Source organism: Nomascus leucogenys, chromosome 20, assembly GCF_006542625.1.
Source record: "Nomascus leucogenys isolate Asia chromosome 20, Asia_NLE_v1, whole genome shotgun sequence".
NCBI lineage: Eukaryota > Metazoa > Chordata > Mammalia > Primates > Hylobatidae > Nomascus > Nomascus leucogenys.
The window spans coordinates 37,250,442-37,269,402 of record NC_044400.1 but is presented as its reverse complement, the minus strand read 5'-3'; the positions used below and the strand labels follow the sequence as shown (position 1 = coordinate 37,269,402).

The 18,961-nt window shown below is 38.7% G+C and overlaps 1 long non-coding RNA gene across 2 annotated transcripts in view; it reads left to right on the top strand.

Annotated features, from left to right (window-relative positions):
* Window positions 1-758: 758 nt before the first annotated feature.
* The window catches only part of LOC115831865, a 38,986-nt gene continuing 20,783 nt past the window's right edge, over window positions 759-18,961 (top strand). The window contains exons 1-3 of one of the 2 annotated variants that reach the window (XR_004027355.1): window positions 759-810; window positions 2,538-2,675; window positions 2,899-2,938. This is a non-coding gene — a long non-coding RNA (uncharacterized LOC115831865). Of the gene's footprint in view, window positions 811-2,537; window positions 2,676-2,898; window positions 2,939-18,961 lie in introns of those variants that run through there. The other variant, XR_004027356.1, reaches the window with a different exon arrangement.

Below are 18,961 nucleotides of genomic sequence, written 5' to 3'. Positions count from 1 at the left end.
TTGTGTCATTTTGGTGGTGTTTTGAAAAATGTGTTGATTCCATATAAATTTTTGTTTATTATTGAGCACATTCATTTTGCTCACTGGTCTGTGTTTCTCTGTGTATGTCAGTAACATATGGGTTTGTTAACTACGGATTTTCATTTAATTAGAACTCAGGGAATGTGATGCATCCCATATGGTTTGTATTTCTTAGAATAGCTTTGGAAATTCAGGATGTTTCACATTTCCACATAAATTTTGGCATTGTTTCTTTATATTTCTTAAAACACTATTTGTCATATACTAAATGTATACAATTAGAAGGTACAAGGAAGATTTTGATACATGTATATGTTGAGTAATGATAAAATCAGGTTATTTAGCATCTCTTCATCTCATATAGTTATTATTTTTGAGTGGTAACAACATTCAGAATCTTTCCTTCTAGCTACTTTGAAACATATGATACATTTGTGTTAAGGCTGGTCACCCTGCTGTGGAATAGAAGACCAGAATTGATCACTCTCATCTGAGAGTAACTTTGGACCCCATCACTGATTCCTCCTGAGACCGCCTCCACTTCCCCAGCAGCCTCTGGTAAGCCCTATTGAACTTTCTACTTCTAGAAGATAAAGCTTTTTTCAGTCTACATGCCTGAGATCACGTGGCATGGGACTTTCTCTACCAGGCTTATTCTTCGGACCTCATGTTCTTCAGGTTTCTTCATGTGGCTGCAGATGGCAGGATTTCCCAAAGGTTTATGGCTGAAACATATCTGTGGTGTATCTGTACAGCAGTTTCCTCATCCCTGCAGCTGTGTTTGAACAGGTAGGTTGGTTCTCTACCTTAGCCACAGTTAAGAGTGCTTTAGTACTCATGGGAAGGCAGATAGCTGTCTTCAACCTAGGGACTTCCACTGCTTTAAATGTGGAACCAGTGGTGGGGCTGTTAGCTGACATGGTAGTTGTACTGTGAATTTTTTCAGAAACCTCTAGCTGTTTTTCATAGTGTGTATACTAATTTACATCCCTACCAGTAGTGTTTAAGTGTTACCTTTCTGTAAGTCTACACTGGATGTCACCTTCAAAAACTTGTGTTTTGCTTTTGGTAGCACTCATTCTGAGTGGAATGAGACAGAATCTTAGTGTGGTTTTCATGGACATTTTTTTGTGAGGTTTAGTGATGTCGAGAAAGTTATTTGAGAAATCCCCACATTGCTTTCCATGGCGTCCGAACTAGTTTGCATTTGCACCAACAGCAGACCAGCATCCCTCCTCCTCTGCCTTGCTGGTGTTCATTCTTGTGGACTGTGTCATAATTGTCATTCATCAGAATGTGTGAAATACTATCTCATGGGCCTTTTGCTTTGCATTTCTCTGATGATTCCTGAGGTAAAGAAATGTTGTCTTGTCCGTTGGTTGCTGTAAACCTTCTTTGGAGATGCATGTTTTCATGCCCCTTGCCCTTTCTTCATTGAGTTTTTGTTTTTCTGATTTATTTGCTTAATGTATTTGAGGTAGATCCTGGATATTAGACTTCATCAGATGCGTATGTGGGAACATTTTCCTCCATTGTGTAGGCTGTCTGTTTACTGTGTTGGTAACTTCTTCTGCTGTGCAGCAGCTCTTTTGTATATTAGGCCCCACTTGTCAATAATTGTTTTAGTTGCACTTGCTTTTGGGGTCTTAGGCATAGCCACGCTCTGCCAAATCCTCTGTCAAGAAGGGTATTTCCACGTTCTCTTGCAGGCTTTTCATAGTTTGAGGTCTTGCGTTTACATCTTTCATTCATGTTGAGTTGATTTCTGTACAGGGTGAGACACAGGGGCCCAATGTTTTTCTTCTGCAACTGGCTAGCAGTTTATCCTGGCACCATCTATTGAGCGGAGGGAGTCCTTTCTCCAAAGCTTATTTTTGTGGATTTTTTTGAAGATCAGATGGTGTTAGGGGTGTGGGTTTATGTCTGGGTCCTCTAATCTGTTCCACTGCGGTGTGTGAAATGGGGTCCCTAGCTTTTCCATGAAATTTAAAATCAGGAAGTGTGACACAACCAATGTAGTTTGGACTTCTCAGGATTGCTTTAGAAATTCAGGGTGTTTTGTGGTCTGCATGAATTTTAGCATTGCATATTTACATATTTTTTAAAAGGTTGGCCATGTAGTAAAAGTATACAATGGGGAGAGTTAGAGTGGGGCATTTTGGTTAATGCACACACAGAGGAATGTTAAAATCAGGATATTTAGAGTCTCTGTTATCACAAACAGTTGTTAATTTCTTTGTGGTGAAAACATTTGGAATCTTCTTTTCCAGATTTTGTGAAAAAGTGTGATGTTTTGTTAACCTTTGGTCACTGTGCTGTGGAACAGAGAGGAACAATCCATTCCTCTCATCTAAGTGTAATTTTGTACCTATTTCTGATCCCTGCCCATGCCCCTGCTTCCCTCCAATCTCTGGAAACCACTGTTGTGCTCTCTAGATCTATTGCAATAAAGCCTTTTATTTTGGGTTCTACATGAGTGAGATGTGGCAATGTTTTTCTTTCTCTACCTGGTTTAGGTCATTTACCATGCTGTCCTCCAGGTTCAACAGTATGGCTCCAAATGATGAAATTTCACTTTGATTTTCTGGCTGAAGACTATTCTGTTTGTGTGCGTCCCCCACAGTTACTTTATCCCTTCATCTGTGGATGGGCAGGTAAGTTTCTTCCTTATCTTGGTGATTGTGAATAGTGCTGCAGTCCACATAGGATGGCTGATACCTCTTGCATAAACTGATTTCTTTTGCACTGAAAGTGTACTTAGTAGTAGAATTGTTAGATGAAGTGGTAGTTGTAGGTTTAATTTTTGGAGGAACCTCCAACTGGTTTCTGTAGTATGTATACTAATTAACATTCTTTTTTTTTTTTTTTTGGACGGAGTCTCGCTCTGTTGCCCAGACTGGAGTGCAGTGGCACAATCTCGGCTCACTGCAAGCTCCGCTTCCTGGGTTCACGCCATTCTCCTGCCTCAGCCTCCTGAGTAGCTGGGACTACAGGCACCCACCACCATGCCCAGCTAATTTTTTGTATTTTTAGTAGAGACAGGGTTTCACCGTGTTAGCCAGGATGGTCTCGATCTCCTGACCTCGTGATCCACCCGCCTCGGCCTCCCAAAATGCTGGGATTACAGGCGTGAGCCACTGTGCCCAACTGTGTACTAATTAACATTCTTACCAAACGAGTTATTCTCTGGAAATTTCCACCAGCATTTGTGTCTCTTTTAATACATTTTATCACTTTGATAACATCCATTTGAATTATAGTGAGATGATATGTGTGTTGTTTTGATTTATATCTTTCTCATGGTTTGTGATGTTATTCAAGTTTTAAAACTTGTTTTCAATGTTATGTCTTTTTTGTAGAAATGTCTATTCAGGTTTTGTTTGGTTATTAGTTTCTCTTTTGTGTTTTTGCTAGTAAGTAGTGTTAGTTGCTTAGACATTTTGAAGACAGCCTTTTATCAGATGTATGTTTGTCGAAACGTTTCTTGTGCAATGAAACATATATGGAAATGTTCTGTGCTATAAAAACAGCAGTGGTAACAGAGGAGATGTAGGCTCTGAGTGTCTCACTGGAGACTGAAGTCCACAGATATGCAACAAAGCCTTTGTTTCCCTAATATTTTTGCCTCCTGCTGGTCATGTGCTTTCACACATCAAGAGAGGACATTTAACATTTGAGCCACAGCGTCATTTGCTGTTGTCTGATGGGTGAGATTTTTGCTGGTGTAGTCCATATTGTCATATGTTCTTGGGGCCCACAGGATTATTCTTGGTCATCTAAGATGTTACTGACATCACCTTAAGATGTTGCTGACTTAATCACCTTCAACTGACTCCTGTTCATTCTTCGAAATAAGCAAACACATGTTGTTTCAGTGATCCTTTCAGTTGATTTGCCTGGTGCATTGCTATGTGAGGTCATCTCCCGTCAAATGACCCACAGGTGGTAACAGTCTGTGAACAAACAGTTTACAGGAGGGACCAACCATGTGTGGACATGGGGTGGGTCATTTCAAAGTGAGGTAGTCAACCTGTGCCTTAGACTGGCACAGACAGAAGAAGCCACAATCCTTTAGAGAGAAAAAAATTACAAAGTATAAATATCCTTTGTTAAGAGAAACAGAGACCATTTTCAGAGGGCATAATAGTATTAAAATGTGTTCTCATTGTTCAGCTCCCACGTATGAGTGAGAACATGCAGTGTTTGGTTTTCTGTTCCTGTGTTAGCTTGCTGAGGATAATGGCTTCTAGCTTCATCCCTGTCCCTGCAGAGGACTTGATCTCATACCTTTTTATGGCTGTGTAGTATTCCATGATGTATATGTAGTACATTTTCTTTTTCCAGTTTTATCATTGATGGGCATATGGGTTGGTCCCAAGTCTTTACCATTGTGAATAGTGCTGCTATAAACATACGTAGAGCAGATGGTGCTCAAAGCAAGATGGACCTCTGAGCAAGATGAGCTCCAAGGTTGATGGAGCTCAGAGCAGATGGAGCTCCAGGTGAGATGGAGCTCCAATTAATATGAAGCTCGGAGCAGATGTTGCTCAGAGTGTGATGGAGCTCCAAGCCTATGGTCTCAGAGCAAGATGGAGCTCTGAGCAAAATGGAGCTCAGAGCAGATGGTGCTCAGAGAAAGATGGAGTTTGGAGTGATTGGAGCTCTGAGAAAGATGGAGCTTGGAGCAAATGGAGCTCTGAGTAAATGGAGCTCTGAGCAAAATGGAGCTCAGTGTGATGGGAGCTCTAAGCAAGATGGAGCTTGGAGCAGATGGAGCTTCAAGCAGATGGTGCTCAGAGCAAGATGGAGCTTGGAGTGATTGGATCTCTGAACCAGATGGAGCTCGGATCAGATAGACCTCTGAGCAAGAAGGAGCTCCAAACAAAATGGAACTTGGAGCAGAAGTTGCTGGTGTAAGATGGAGCTCAGAGCAGATGGTGCTCAGAGCAAGAGGGAGCTCAGAGTGATTGGCACTCTGAACATTGTTCTGAGCGATTGGAGCTCTGAGCAAGATGCAGCTCAGAGCAGATAGAGCTCTGAGCAAAAAAGGAGCTGTAAGCAAGATGGAGTTTGGAGGAGATGTTGCTTGGTTTTAGTTGGAGCTCAGAGCAAAATGGAGCCCACAGTGATTACAGCTCTAAGCAAGGTGGAGCTCAGAGCACATGTAGCTCAGAGTAAGATGAGCTCTGACCACATGGTGCTCAGAGCAAAATGGAGCTAGAAGTGATTGGAGCTCCCAGCAAGATGGGGCTTGGAGTGATTGGAACTCCCAGCAAGATGGAGCTCAAAGTAGATGGATCTCTGACTAGATGGAGGTCTGAGTAAGATGAATGTCTATGCAGATGTTGCTCACAGCAAGACAGTGCTTGGAGTGATTGGCACTTCGAGCAAGATGGAGCTTGGAGCAGATGGAGCTCTGAGCAAGATGGAGCTTGGAGTAGATAGAGCTTGGAGCAAGAAGGAGCTCCAAGCAAGATGGAGCTTGCAGCAGGTGCTTCTCAGTGTAAGATGGAGCTCAGAGAAGATGATGTTGAGAGCAAGATTGAGCTCAGGGTGATTGGGACTCCAAACATTGCTCTGAGCCCATTGGAGCTCTGAGCAAGAAGGTGGGAAGTGAGCAAGAAGGTGAAGAAGTGATACAATCCCACAGAACATTACAAGTTTAGCAGAAGCTATTATTAAATGTAAAGAGAAGAATGCCCCAGATTTCTATGTGGATTGTCAGGGGACAATACTCATTTCTGTAATCAGGCATACTTTCTTTGAAAAAGTTTATCATATCAAACCTCACAAGGACAACCAGAACTCTGTGATATCCACTCCACAAACCTCAGACCCCTATAGTGTAGTAAAGATGACAGCCAATATAGAAAGACAGAAACACACTGTTTGATGACCAATCTTTGGAAGTTGAGATGGCAAATGTGGATTTACTCAGATTATTTTCCTGTTAGCACCTCCAGATGTAATTTTGACGGTACTTCGAATTGGGCTGATGACACAATGGGGAAACATAAACTGCTGACACTGGACTTCAGCAGTACAGTAACAGCCATGTGCAAGGTCATTGAAAAAGACTGGTGGTTACATTGCCACGTGTTTATCTGCATGTCATCATTATCTTAACTATGGACTTTATGTGTTTTCACAGCAAGATGTTTCTAGTATTTAGAAATGGACCTTATGCATCATATACTTCATAAGAGCTTGGAAAGCTCTCACCCAGGTATTACCAAATGCCAGACATCTCTCTGTGTAGGCCATTTTCTGCCACAGCCAGAATTCATTCTGGGTGACATGCTGTTCTTGGCTGCTAAGGAAGTGATGTGGGGGAGCCAGGTGTCTCTCACTGTCTGTAAGTCTATGGGAAAAAGAACACTGAAAGGCACTAAGTTTACTGCCACGTTTAGAGGAACTTGTCAAGGCAACACAAGAGTGTTGTAGTCCTATGTGGCCAACAGTAACCTGAGTTTTTACAGCAGTTATTGCACAATGATCACAGTCACATTCAAGTTCACTTTCTAAATCTTAGATTCTACAAAAACTCTGTCTGATAATGTCCTATAGACCATTTGGTAGCTAAAATCAATGAGTTTGAAAAATAATTTGAATTTGGCTTGCTCACGTTTTCAGCAGAATGCACTTGTGAGTTCTGCTCTGTCATTGTATTTTACATGTGTGGCTGTCCCTCTTGCTGTGTTGGAAGTCAGTGTTCCAGAATGTTAACTTCTACAAATACGTATGTATAGAGCAAAGAGAAAACTCATTATGTCAAAAGAGTGTATGTTGTTTCAGGGCAGCTCTCAGGCCTTGGATTTGAAACTATAATATTTGTTACACAGAGAGAAGATGGTTCTTTTTTGTATTTTATTTTTAATTTTTGTGGGTACATAGAATTTATGGAGTACATGAGATGTTTTGATACAGGCATGCAATGTGAAAAAAAGCACATCATAGAGAATGGGGTATCCCCTCAGTGATTCTTTGAGTTACAAACATTCCAATTACCCTCTTTATGTTATTTTCAAATATATGATTAAGTTATTATTGACTGTAGTCACCCAGGTTTGCTATCAAATAGTAGGTTTTTATTATATATTATTTCTTTTTTGTTTTTTGTATCCATTAACAATTCCTGCCTCCGTCTCACTCTCTCACTACCCTTCCCAGCCTCTGGTAATCATCCTTCTACTATGTACATGAATTTAATTGTTTTTATTTTTAGATCCCGGAAATAAGTGAGAACATGTGATGTCTGTATTTCTGTGCCTGGCTTATTTTTCTTGACATAATAATCTTCAGTTCCATCCATGTTGTTGCAAATGACAGGCTTTCATTTTTATGGCTGAATAGTACTCCACTGTGTATATGTACCACATTTTCTTCCTTCATCTGTTGATGGACACTTAGGTTGCTTTCAAATATTAGTAATTGTAAACAGTGCTGCAGCAAACCTAGGCGTGCAGAAATCTCTTTGATATACTAATTTCCTTTCTTTTGGGTATATACCAAACAGTGGGATTTTTGGATCATATGGTGGTATATCTGTTTTTTTCAGGAAACTCCAAACTGTCCAAGGAGATAGTTCTGTTGTGATTACTTCATTGAGAAATTTAACTTATGAGCAGTTGAAAGGAATGCAAGTTGCTGGAAAATCAGAATGAAGAGTGCAAAATGACCAAGCTACAATGTATTGTCATTATTCACTCTGATGTGAAAAAGGCAGTGAATTTAATAGAAAATAACTTTGCAGAGTAAAATCTCAGGTGTGTTTTTTCAGTGCCACAGTCTTGGATGATGGGTTCCTAGAAGCTGTCAACATCTCTTCTTAGCTGGAGAAAGTGTTAAGCCCCAAAGTAGCTGGAGCAGTACATCTTCAGTTTTTGACAAGAAAGCAGGAACTTGATTACTTTGAGTGCTATTCATTAGTTTCTGCTTTCACTGAGAATGCAACAAAAGCCAACTAGGCTGCTGCTAACTCCTTGCTGGACATCTTCTGCCACTGTCACAGGAACTGTGATCTCACTGGACAATTAACTAGGGAGCCTTTAATCTTGAATGACGGCTGCACAAATGATCTTCAAAGCATTTCAGCCACCAGAGGAATTCTCTTCAAATACCCAAAATCCATCAGTATCTTGAATCATGCTGGATTTTGAATAATTCTTAACAAGCCGTGTAAAGGGGGCTCTCTGGCCTTGAAATAGTGATGTTTTTTATACAGAAAATATTATGCAGAATGGTCAGACTACCATGCACTGTTAAATTTGATTTCAAGAAATTACAGGAAAACTTTCCAAAGTTCCGTCTCACAGAATTTGTTTTTACAAAGAATTCCAAGATAAGTTTAGTTTTATGGAAGATTTTTTTTTTTTTTTTTTTTTTTTGAGACAGAGTCTCACTCTGTCGCCCAGGCTGGAGTGCAGTGGCACAATCTCGGCTCACTGCAAGCTCCACCTCCAGGGTTCACGCTATTCTCCTGCCTCAGCCTCTCCGAGTAGCTGGGATTACAGGCGCCCGCCACCACGCCCGGCTAATATTTTGTATTTTTAGTAGAGACGGGGTTTCACCGTGGTCTCGATCTCCTGACCTCGTGATCCGCCCGCCTCGGCCTCCCAAAGTGCTGGGATTACAAGCGTGAGCCACCGCGCCCGGCCCTATGGAAGATTTTTATGTGGTTTTTACTCTTCATCTCAGACATCAACAGATGATTACGTCACTTGTTTAGCTGTTTAAATTTATTAATATAAAACTCAGAGACATTCCAATATCCACATTGCTTACACCATTAGGCATAGATTCATTGTCAGCTATGACAATTGAAAATAAGCTGTTTTGTGATTTAAAGGTTTAAATTTCTCTAACCAAACTGCTTGATCCAGATGCAGCACTGCAAATGTTAATATCTGTTCTGGAAGAACAATCAAATAAGACTGAAGAGGAAAAGGAATGGCCACAATCCACCTGAAATTTTTTTTAAAAAAGGATGTAGCCTACTAAATCAGAATGAAAACAGAAGTACAAGATTATAAACAAAATGCAATCAAACTTTTCTTAAGCTTACCTAAAGTTATTTTATCTGAAAATTTCAAGCAACTTTGTTCAACATTAAATTGACAATCTAAACTAACAAGTCTTTTGAATTTATGTATGGTAGTAAACATTCTATTAACTTTATTACCTAAGGCTAAACCTAAAATTTTTAAGCAAAATTAGAAAAATAGCCTTCACTTATCAAAAAATAAAGTTTGTTACATTTAGTATTTTCCCAATAAAATTGGTCATTCTTGGTTTTTTATTTGGAGAATCTGTGCAAAATTTCACTAAAAATAAATTAGCACGAGAAATTATTTCTAAATACCAAAAAAATTAAGAATGGTTTCACAAAGAAAAAAAAGAAAACTTGCTTAGTTAGCAGAGTATCATCTCTGTGATTTTTGTGATTATTTGATCAGTGTCCTGAGATGGATACAAAGGCAAGTAATGACAAAATTAAAATAAGCATGCAGATTTTTTAAAATTAAGTGCCAAAAAATAATGGGTCGTGCAAAGCCCTTAAAAACATGTGGCCTGGCCGGGCGCGGTGGCTCACGCTTGTAATCCCAGCACTTCGGGAGGCCGAGGCGGGCGGATCATGAGGTCAGGAGATCGAGACCACGGTGAAACCCCGTCTCTACTAAAAAAATTCAAAAAAATTAGCCGGGCATGGTGGCGGGCGCCTGTAGTCCCAGCTACTCAGAGAGGCTGAGGCAGGAGAATGGCATGAACCCGGGAAGCGGAGCTTGCAGTGAGCCGAGATTGCGCCACTGCACTCCAGCCTGGGCGACAGAGAGAGACTCCGCCTCAAAAAAAAAAAAAACAAAAAAAGAGAAAACATTGTGGCCTAATTCTAAAGTTTTTTGCTACTATGCTACATCACACCCAACATCAGTTAAGTGCTCATTCTGTGACAGGTAGTGCATTACATTTTAGCAAACTACACTAGACCCCTATGTGATAATAGGCTTCAGGGTTGTAAGGTTGGGTGCATTTACTAGTCTTGAATTTTCTGGGTGTATACAAACCCAATATTAGTCTAGATGCCCAAAAATCTATTTAGACATCACAGTAGAATGGAGAGTAATCTTGACCACAGGAGGCTGTGTTGTGGCATTTATTTTGAAATTATTTTTTCTTGTTTTTTTTTTGCCTTTTAATTGTTTTGTGAGTTTTATAATGTACAGAATATTTTTAAATTATTATATATATAAACTGATTAGTCTTCATTTTAAACTTATGCCTCTGGGGTCTTACTTGGATTTCTCCTAACAATATTATATACATATTTGCAATAATTTCTCTCATACTGCTTTTAACTCATTTAATTTTTCAACTTTTTAAGAATAACAAAAGTGATATTAATTGTAAAAATGCTGAAGTGACATGAATTTATGCAGTGCGTATGTATTTTTTATTTTACCAATGAGATGGGAGAAATGCTGTCTTATATTTTAACATACATTTTGGCCATTACACAGATGAAGCAACTTTTCATTTGTTAATACATAATGCATACTTTTTCTTCTGTGAAATTCCTCTTTATATTCTTTGCTCATTTTCCCACTGGGATTTTCAAGTTCTTTATTATTTGATAATCTCTATACATTCTGAATATCCATTTTTTGTTATATATACCATGTAAATATTTTCTTCTAATTTGTTATTTGTCTTTTAATGGTATTTATCAATTGTTTGCTAAAAATGAGTTTGTTTAGTTAGTAAAATTTGTCTGTCTTTTACTTCATGATATTTGTATTTCATGTCATGAGGAAAAGGCATGAATATTTTAAAAACTTCCTTGTAGTATTAATTTTATTTTTTATTTCATTCTTTATTTGAAATTTATTGTTTCTTCAAATTCCAAATATAACCAACTTTCTCAAAGCAATGCTTCTTTCTACTGATTTCAAATGTTACATTTGTCTTCTTTGAAGTTCTTGTCTATTTGATACCTGACTGTCACACTACTGCTGTGGATGTGCTTCATACCATCACAGTACTGCAGGGTTATAAGATTATCTGATAGCCTATAGAAGCAGACCTCTACTCACTGTCGTTCTTTTTTCTCTTGGAGAATAAAGTTAGCTATATTTATCTGGGTTCTCAATTTTTTTTTTTTTCTTTTTGAGATGAAGCTTTGCTCTCTCACCCAGGCTAGAGTGCAGTGGCGTGATCTTGGCTCACTGCAACCTCTGCCTCCTGGGTTCAGTTGATTCTCATGTCTCAGCCTCCTGAGTAGCCAAGATTACAGGCATCCATCACCACACCTGGCTAATTTTTTTATTTTTAGTAGAGACAGGGCTTCACCATCTTGGCCAGGCTGGTCTTGAACTCCTGACCTCGTGTTGCAACCACCTCTGATTCCCAAAGTCCTGGGATTACAGGCGTGAGCCACCGCACCTAGCCGGGTTCTCAGTTTTGTATAAACTTTAAAGTAGATTATCAAATCACATACCAATTACCGTCTGATTGAAATTTCAATGTTTTTATATATAAGTTTCGAGACTAAAGCCATTTCTATTCTTTCAGCACTTCAGATGTTTATCTTTCAATTCAAAATGTATTCTAAATTTTATTTTGATGTTTCTTTGTGAATTATTTAGAAGTTTGTTGTTTGATTTCCAAACACTTGTGTGTTTGCTAAGTATCTTATTGATATTCATTCTTTTCTTTTTTAATTTATATTTTAGGTTCAGGGGGTACATGTGCAGCTTTGCTATGTAGGTAAATTGCATGTTGCTGGGGTTTCATGGAAAAAATAATTTAGTCACTGAGGTAGTGAGCATAGTACCTGATAGGCATAAGTAATTTTTCAATCCTCATCAATTTTCCACCCTCTACCCTCACACAGGCCCTGGTATCTATTGGTCCCTGTTTTGGACCATGTGGAGCCAATGTTTATTTCTCATTTATAGGTGATAATACATACTTTCTTTTTCTGTTTTTGTGTTAATTTGCTTCATTTGTGGGATGTAGCCTCCAGCTACATCCATTTTGTTGCAAAAGCCATAATTTTATTTTTTTTTGTTGCTGCGCAGTATTTCATGGTTTATATGTACCATTTTTTTTTTCTTTTTGAGATAGAGTCTCACTCTGACACCCAGGCTGGAGTGCTGTGGCATAATCTGGGCCCACTGCAACCTTCGCCTCCCAGGTTCAAGCTATTCTGCCACCTCAGCTTCCCAAGCTGGGTCTGCAGGCATGCACCACCACGCCTGGCTAATTTTTGTATTTTTAGTAGAGATGGTGTTTCACCATGTTGGCCAGGCTTTTCTCAAATTCCTAATATCAAATGATCCACCCATCTCGGCCTCCCAAAGTGCTGGGAATACAGGCATGAGCAACCACGTCAGGCGGTACACATTTTTTTTTTCTAGTCCACCACTGATGAGCCTCTAGGTTGGTTCCATGTTTTTGCTACTGTGAATAGTGCTGTGATAATCATACAAGTACATGTGTCATTTGGTAGAACAATTTATATTTCTTTATGTATGTACCCAGTAATGAGATTGCTGCACCAAATGGTAGTTCTGTTTAAGTTTTTTGAGAAATCTTCAAACTGCTTTATACAATGGCTGAATTAATTTACATTCCCAACAGAAGTGTATAAGATTTCCCTTTTCTCTGCAACCTCAGCAACATCTGTTATTTTCTGATTTTTATTAGTGGCCATTGTGATTGGTATGAAATGGTATCTCATTGTGGTTTTCATTTGCGTTTCTCTAACGATTAGTGATTTTTAAAATGGAGCATTTTTTCATATTCTTGTTGACAGCACGTATGTCTTTTTTGAGAAGTGTCTGTTCTTGTCCTTTGCCCATTTTTCAATGAGGTTGTTTAGTTTTTGCTTAAAAATTTTTTTTAGTTCCTTACAGGTTCTGGATATGAGACCTTTGTCAGATCCATAGTTTGCAAATATTTTCTCCCATTTTGTTGGTTGTCTGTTTACTCTGCTGATAGTTTCTTTTGTTGAACATAATCTCCTTAGTATACTTAGGTCCCACTTGTCTATTTATGTTTTTGTTGCAATAGCTATTGGAAACTTGATCATAAAATCCTTGTTTTTTTAAATTTTATTATTATACTTTAGGTTTTAGGGTACATGTGCACAATGTGCAGGTTTGTTACATATGTATCCATGTGCTGTGTTGGTTTGCTGCACCCATTAACTCGTCATTTAGCATTAGGTATATCTCCTAATGCTGTCCCTCCCCACTCCCCCCAACCCACAACAGTCCCCAGAGTGTGATGTTCCCCTTCCTGTGTCCATGTGTTCTCTTTGTTCAATTCCCACCTATGAGTGAGAACATGCAGTGTTTGGTTTTTTGTCCTTGCAATAGTTTACTGAGAATGATGTTTTCCAGTTTCATCCATGTCCCTACAAAGGACATGAACTCATCACTTTTTTATGGCTGCATAGTATTCCATGGTGTATAAGTGCCACATTTTCTTAATCCAGTCTATTGTTGTTGGACATTTGGGTTGATTCCAAGTCTTTGCTATTGTGAATAGTGCTGCAATAAACATACGTGTGCCTGTGTCTTTATAGTAGCATGATTTATAGTCCTTTGGGTATATACCCAGTAATGGGATGGCTGGGTCAAATGGTATTTCTAGTTCTAGATCCCTGAGGAATCACCACACTGACTTCCACAATGGTTGAACTAGTTTACAGTCCCACCAACAGTGTAAAAGTGTTCCTATTTCTCCACATCCTCTCCAGCACCTGTTGTTTCCTGACTTTTTAATGGTGGCCATTCTAACTGGTGTGAGCTGGTATCTCATTGTGGTTTTGATTTGCATTTCTCTGATGGCCAGCGATGATGAGCATTTTTGCATGTGTTTTTTGGCTGCATATATGTCTTCTTTTGAGAAGTGTCTGTTCATGTCCTTTGCCCACTTTTTGATGGGGTTGTTTGTATTTTTCTTATAATTTGTTTGAGTTCATTGTAGATTCTGAATATTAGCCCTTTGTCAGATGAGTAGGTTGTGTTATTGCCTATGTCTAGAATATTATGTTCTGGGCTTTTGTCTAGGGTTTTTATAGTTTTAGGTTTTACCTATAGGTCTTTAATCCATCTTAAGTTGACTTTTTTAATGTGTTGGAAAGAAGTTGTCCATTTTAAATCTTCTGAATATGGCTAACCAGTTATCCTAGTACCATTCATTGAATAGGGAGTCCATTCCCATTGCTTCTAATTATAGACTTTGTCAAAGATCAGATGGTTGTAGGAGTGCAGCCTACAACCTTCTCTAATCTGTTCCATTGGCTTTTGTGTCATGGTTTTTGTACCAGATCTATGATGTTTTGCTTACTATATCCTTGGAGTATAGTTTGTGAACCCCCAAAATCTGACACAGGTCTCAGTTAATTTACAAAGTTGACATTGCCCAGCTAGCCATATGTAGAAAGCTGAAACTGGATCCCTTCCTTACACCTTATACAAAAACTAATTCAAGTTGGATTAAAGACTTAAATGTTAGACCCCAAACCATAAAAACCCTAGAAGAAAACCTAGGCAATACCATTCAGGACATAGGCATGGGCAAGGACTTCATGTCTAAAAACACCAAAAGCAATGGCAACAAAAGTCAAAATTGGCAAATGGGATCTAATTAAAGAGATTCTGCACAGCAAAAGAGACCACCATCAGAGTGAACGGGCAACCTACAGAATGGGAGGAAATTTTTGCAATCTACTCATCTGACAAAGGGCTAATATCCAGAATCTATAATGAACTCAAATTTACCAGAAAAAAACAACCCCATCAACAAGTGGGCGAAGGATATGAACAGACACTTCTCAAAAGAAGACATTTATGCAGCCAAAAGACACATGAAAAAATGTTCATCATCACTGGCCATCAGAGAAATGCAAATCAAAACCACAATGAGATAGCATCTCACACCAGTTAGAATGGCCATCATTAAAAAGTCAGGAAACAACAGGTGCTGGAGAGGATGTGGAGAAATAGGAACACTTTTACACTGTTGGTGGGACTGTAAACTAGTTCAACCATTGTGGAAGTCAGTGTGGCGATTCCTCAGGGATCTAGAACTAGAAATACCATTTGACCCAGCCATCCCCTTACTGGGTATATACCCAAAGGATTATAAATCGTGCTGCTAAAAAGACACATGCACACGTATGTTTATTGCGGCACTATTCACAATAGCCAAGACTTGGAACCAACCCAAATGTCCAACAATGATAGACTAGATTAAGAAAATGTGGCACATATACATCATGGAATACTATGCAGCCATAAAATTGATGAGTTCATGTCCTTTATAGGGACATGGATGAAGCTGGAAACCATCATTCTCAGCAAACTATCGTGAGGACAAAAAACCAAACACCACATGTTCTCACTCATAGGTGGGAATTGAACAAAGAGAACACTTGGACACAGGAAGGAGAACATCACACATTGGGTCTGTTGTGGGTGGGGGGAGGGGGAGGGATAGCATTAGGAGATATACCTAATGTAAATGATGAGTTAATGGGTGCAGCACACCGACATGGCACATGTATACATATGTAAGAAACCTGCATGTTGTGCACATGTACCCTAGAACTTAAAGTGTAATAAAAAAAAATATATATATATATATAAATGGCCGGTCAGGAAAAAAATTAGGAAGTAGAATTCAACAACACAGCAAAAAGATTATACATCATGATTAAGTGGGAATTATCTCTGGCATGCAAGGCTGGTTTAACATATGTAAATCATCGATGTGATATATCACCTTAACAAAATGAAAGATAAAACCATATGGTCACCTGAATTGATGCAGAAAAAGCATTTAACAAAGTTTAGCAACCTTTCTTGATAAAACCTCTTAATAGTTTATGTATAAAAGGAAAGTTCCTCAACATAATAAAGACCATTTATGAGAAACCCATGGCCTACATCATAGTCAGTGGGGAACAACTGAAAGCTTTTCTACTAAGATTGAGTACAAGATAGGGATGCCTAGTCTCATCACTTTTATTCAACATAGTACTTGCAAGAGCAATCTGACGAGAAAAAAAAAGCAACTAAATTAAAGAAGTAAAATTATCTCTGTTTGCAGATGACAAGACCTTTTATGTAAAAAACTCCAAACGTTCCACAAAAAACTCTGAGAACTACTAAATCAACTCAGTTAAGCTGCAAAGTATAAACTCAACATATAAAAATCAGTTGCATTTCTATATACAAATAACCTAGCTGACAAAGAAATCAAGAAAACAATCTCATTTACAATAGCATCAAAGAAAAACATATACTTAGGAATGAATTTAAACAAGAAGATGGAAGATGTGTACGCTTGAAAACCATAAAACATTGATGAAAGAAATTTAGACATGAACAAATGAAAAGATATCCTATGTTTATGGATCAGAAGAGTTAATATTGTTAAAATGTTCACACTACCCAAAGCAAATATACAGATTTAGTACAATGCTCATCAAAGTTCTGACGGCATTCTTCACAGAACAGAGAAAAACAATGCTGGCCAGGCGTTGCGGTTCACGCCTGTAATCCCAGCACTTTGGGAGGCCAAGGCAGGTGGATCACGAGGTCAGGAGTTGGAGACCAGCCTGGCCAACATAGTGAAACCCTGTCTCTACTAAAACTACGAAAATTAGCCAGATATAGTGGCATGTGCCTGTAGTCCCAGCTACTCGGGGGCTGAGGCAGGAGAATTGCTTGAATCCGGGAAGTGGAGCTTGCAGTGAGCCAAGATTGTGCCACTGCACTCCAACTTGGGCAACAGAGTGAGACTTCATCTCAAAAAAAACAAAAAACAAAAAAAACCCCAATCCTGAAACTCATATGGAACCACAAAAAACCCCAAACAGCCAACAGATTACTGTGAAAGAAAAAGTTGGAGGCACCACACCTCTTGATTTAAAATTGTATTACAAAGCTATAGTAATCAAAACAGTATGATACTGGCTTAAAAACAAAAAATATAAACCAATGGAACGGAACAGAGACCTTTGAAATAAATCCAAACATATACTGTCAACTAATTTTTGACAAGGGCAAACAAGACAACACAATGGAAAGAAAAATAGTCTCTTCAATAATAGTGCTGGTAAAACTGGATTTTCACATGCAAAAGTATAAAAATGGACCCTGATCATACACCATACACAAAAATCATCTCAAAACAGATACAAGACCCAAGACCCAAATAAAACCTGAAACTGTAAAACTCCTAGAAGAGAACATACGGGGAAAGCCTCTTGACATTGGCCTTGGCAATTGTTTTTTGGATATCACACCACAAGCCAGGCTACAAATGGAAACAAACAAGGAGGACTGCATGAAACTAAAAAGCTTCTGCACAGCAAAGGAAACAATGAACAAAATGAAAAGAGAACCTACAGACTGGAAGAAATATTTGCAGATCACATATCTGATAAAGTGTTAATGTCCAAAAATCAGTAAAGAACTCTTTTAATAACAGAAAAACAACCCAGTTGAAAAATGAGCCAAATAGGAAATGACCAATAGCAAATGGGGAGATGTACATTAAAAAAATACAAAGTAGCAGACATATAGGATGATCAAGTTAGAGATCTGATGTACATCATGAGGGTTATAGTTAATAAAAATGTATTGTCTTTGGGATTTTTGTTAAATAAGTAGATTTTAGCTGTTCCTGTCACACACAAAAAATGTAACTGTGAGATGGTAGACATGTTAATTTGCTTCACTATAGTAACCAGTTTACTGTCTGTATGTATCCTTAAGGTCATGTGGTCAACCTCAAATATATAAAATAAAATTTAAAGAAGAAAAGTTTGTCTTCAATCAAGAAAGAACCACTATTACCATTTTTTGGTATTCCATTCCAAAATATTCCATGAATATACACTCGTTCAATCAAATTTAATGTTAGACTTTATACTTGAACATTCAAAGCACTTAAGAAATTATAGAAAAGTGTGTGACTCCCTGTCTGCAGAGCACAGGCTGCATCTCCACTAACACACACACCACCAGTACTTTATACAGACTCCTTGTTCACCTTTAGTCTGATGCCGTGGGTGAGCCTGAGTTGTCCTGTGGTCTGCATTCCTGACCAGGTGTCTTTCTCACCCACTGGTTTCAACAAAGATGTTACTGGGTTATAGAAGGCTGGGATGGAAACAGGATACCAAGTTCACATGAAGACAGGATCTGAAAAGAGAGGTAATTTACTTTAACATTTTCAAAAGAAGATTTATATCCATATTGCGAAGAAACAAAGAACAAAACCTTCACTCCAAACTTCTCTACCTGGTTGCAAAGTATTTGAAGGGAAAGCTCACTAAAGAAGCTAGTCTCATAGATCCCAGAACTGTTACTGGGTGTGGCCAGGGGGCTGCAGACACAAGGCGAATGGGCACACCACATAAGACTGGGAGATCTAAGGCTGGAGCTGCCCAACTCTCTAGAGACCTGACTCCAGCCTCTCGTCACACTGGCTAGAAGTCAAGCACGAATGGTAACACCCTGCCCTGAACACTACTCAAGACACTCACTGCTCATTAGCAGCTTATACTCAAAGCTGGCCTGGAAGGCTCCTTCTGGAGCCTGGAGCGCTTTCTTGATCTGCTGCCTTATCTCGATGACAGTTTGAATCACAGCACCTTCAAATTTGGCCACTTCCAAGGCAGAATTAAACATTCCCTACGGGTATAGCAAGATAAAAACACACACAAAAAATCATATACTTTATGCTTTACTTCTTACCTCAAACGTACATCCTTGGCTAAAGAACAAAAACAACTCACTGAAAGGTGATAAAATAATCAAAATGTATTTGCCCCTGAAAAGTGGAATTACTACCACAAAAAGAATATAACTCTTTCATTTTACCTGTTGAGTATCCCTTATCCAAAATGCATGGAACCAGA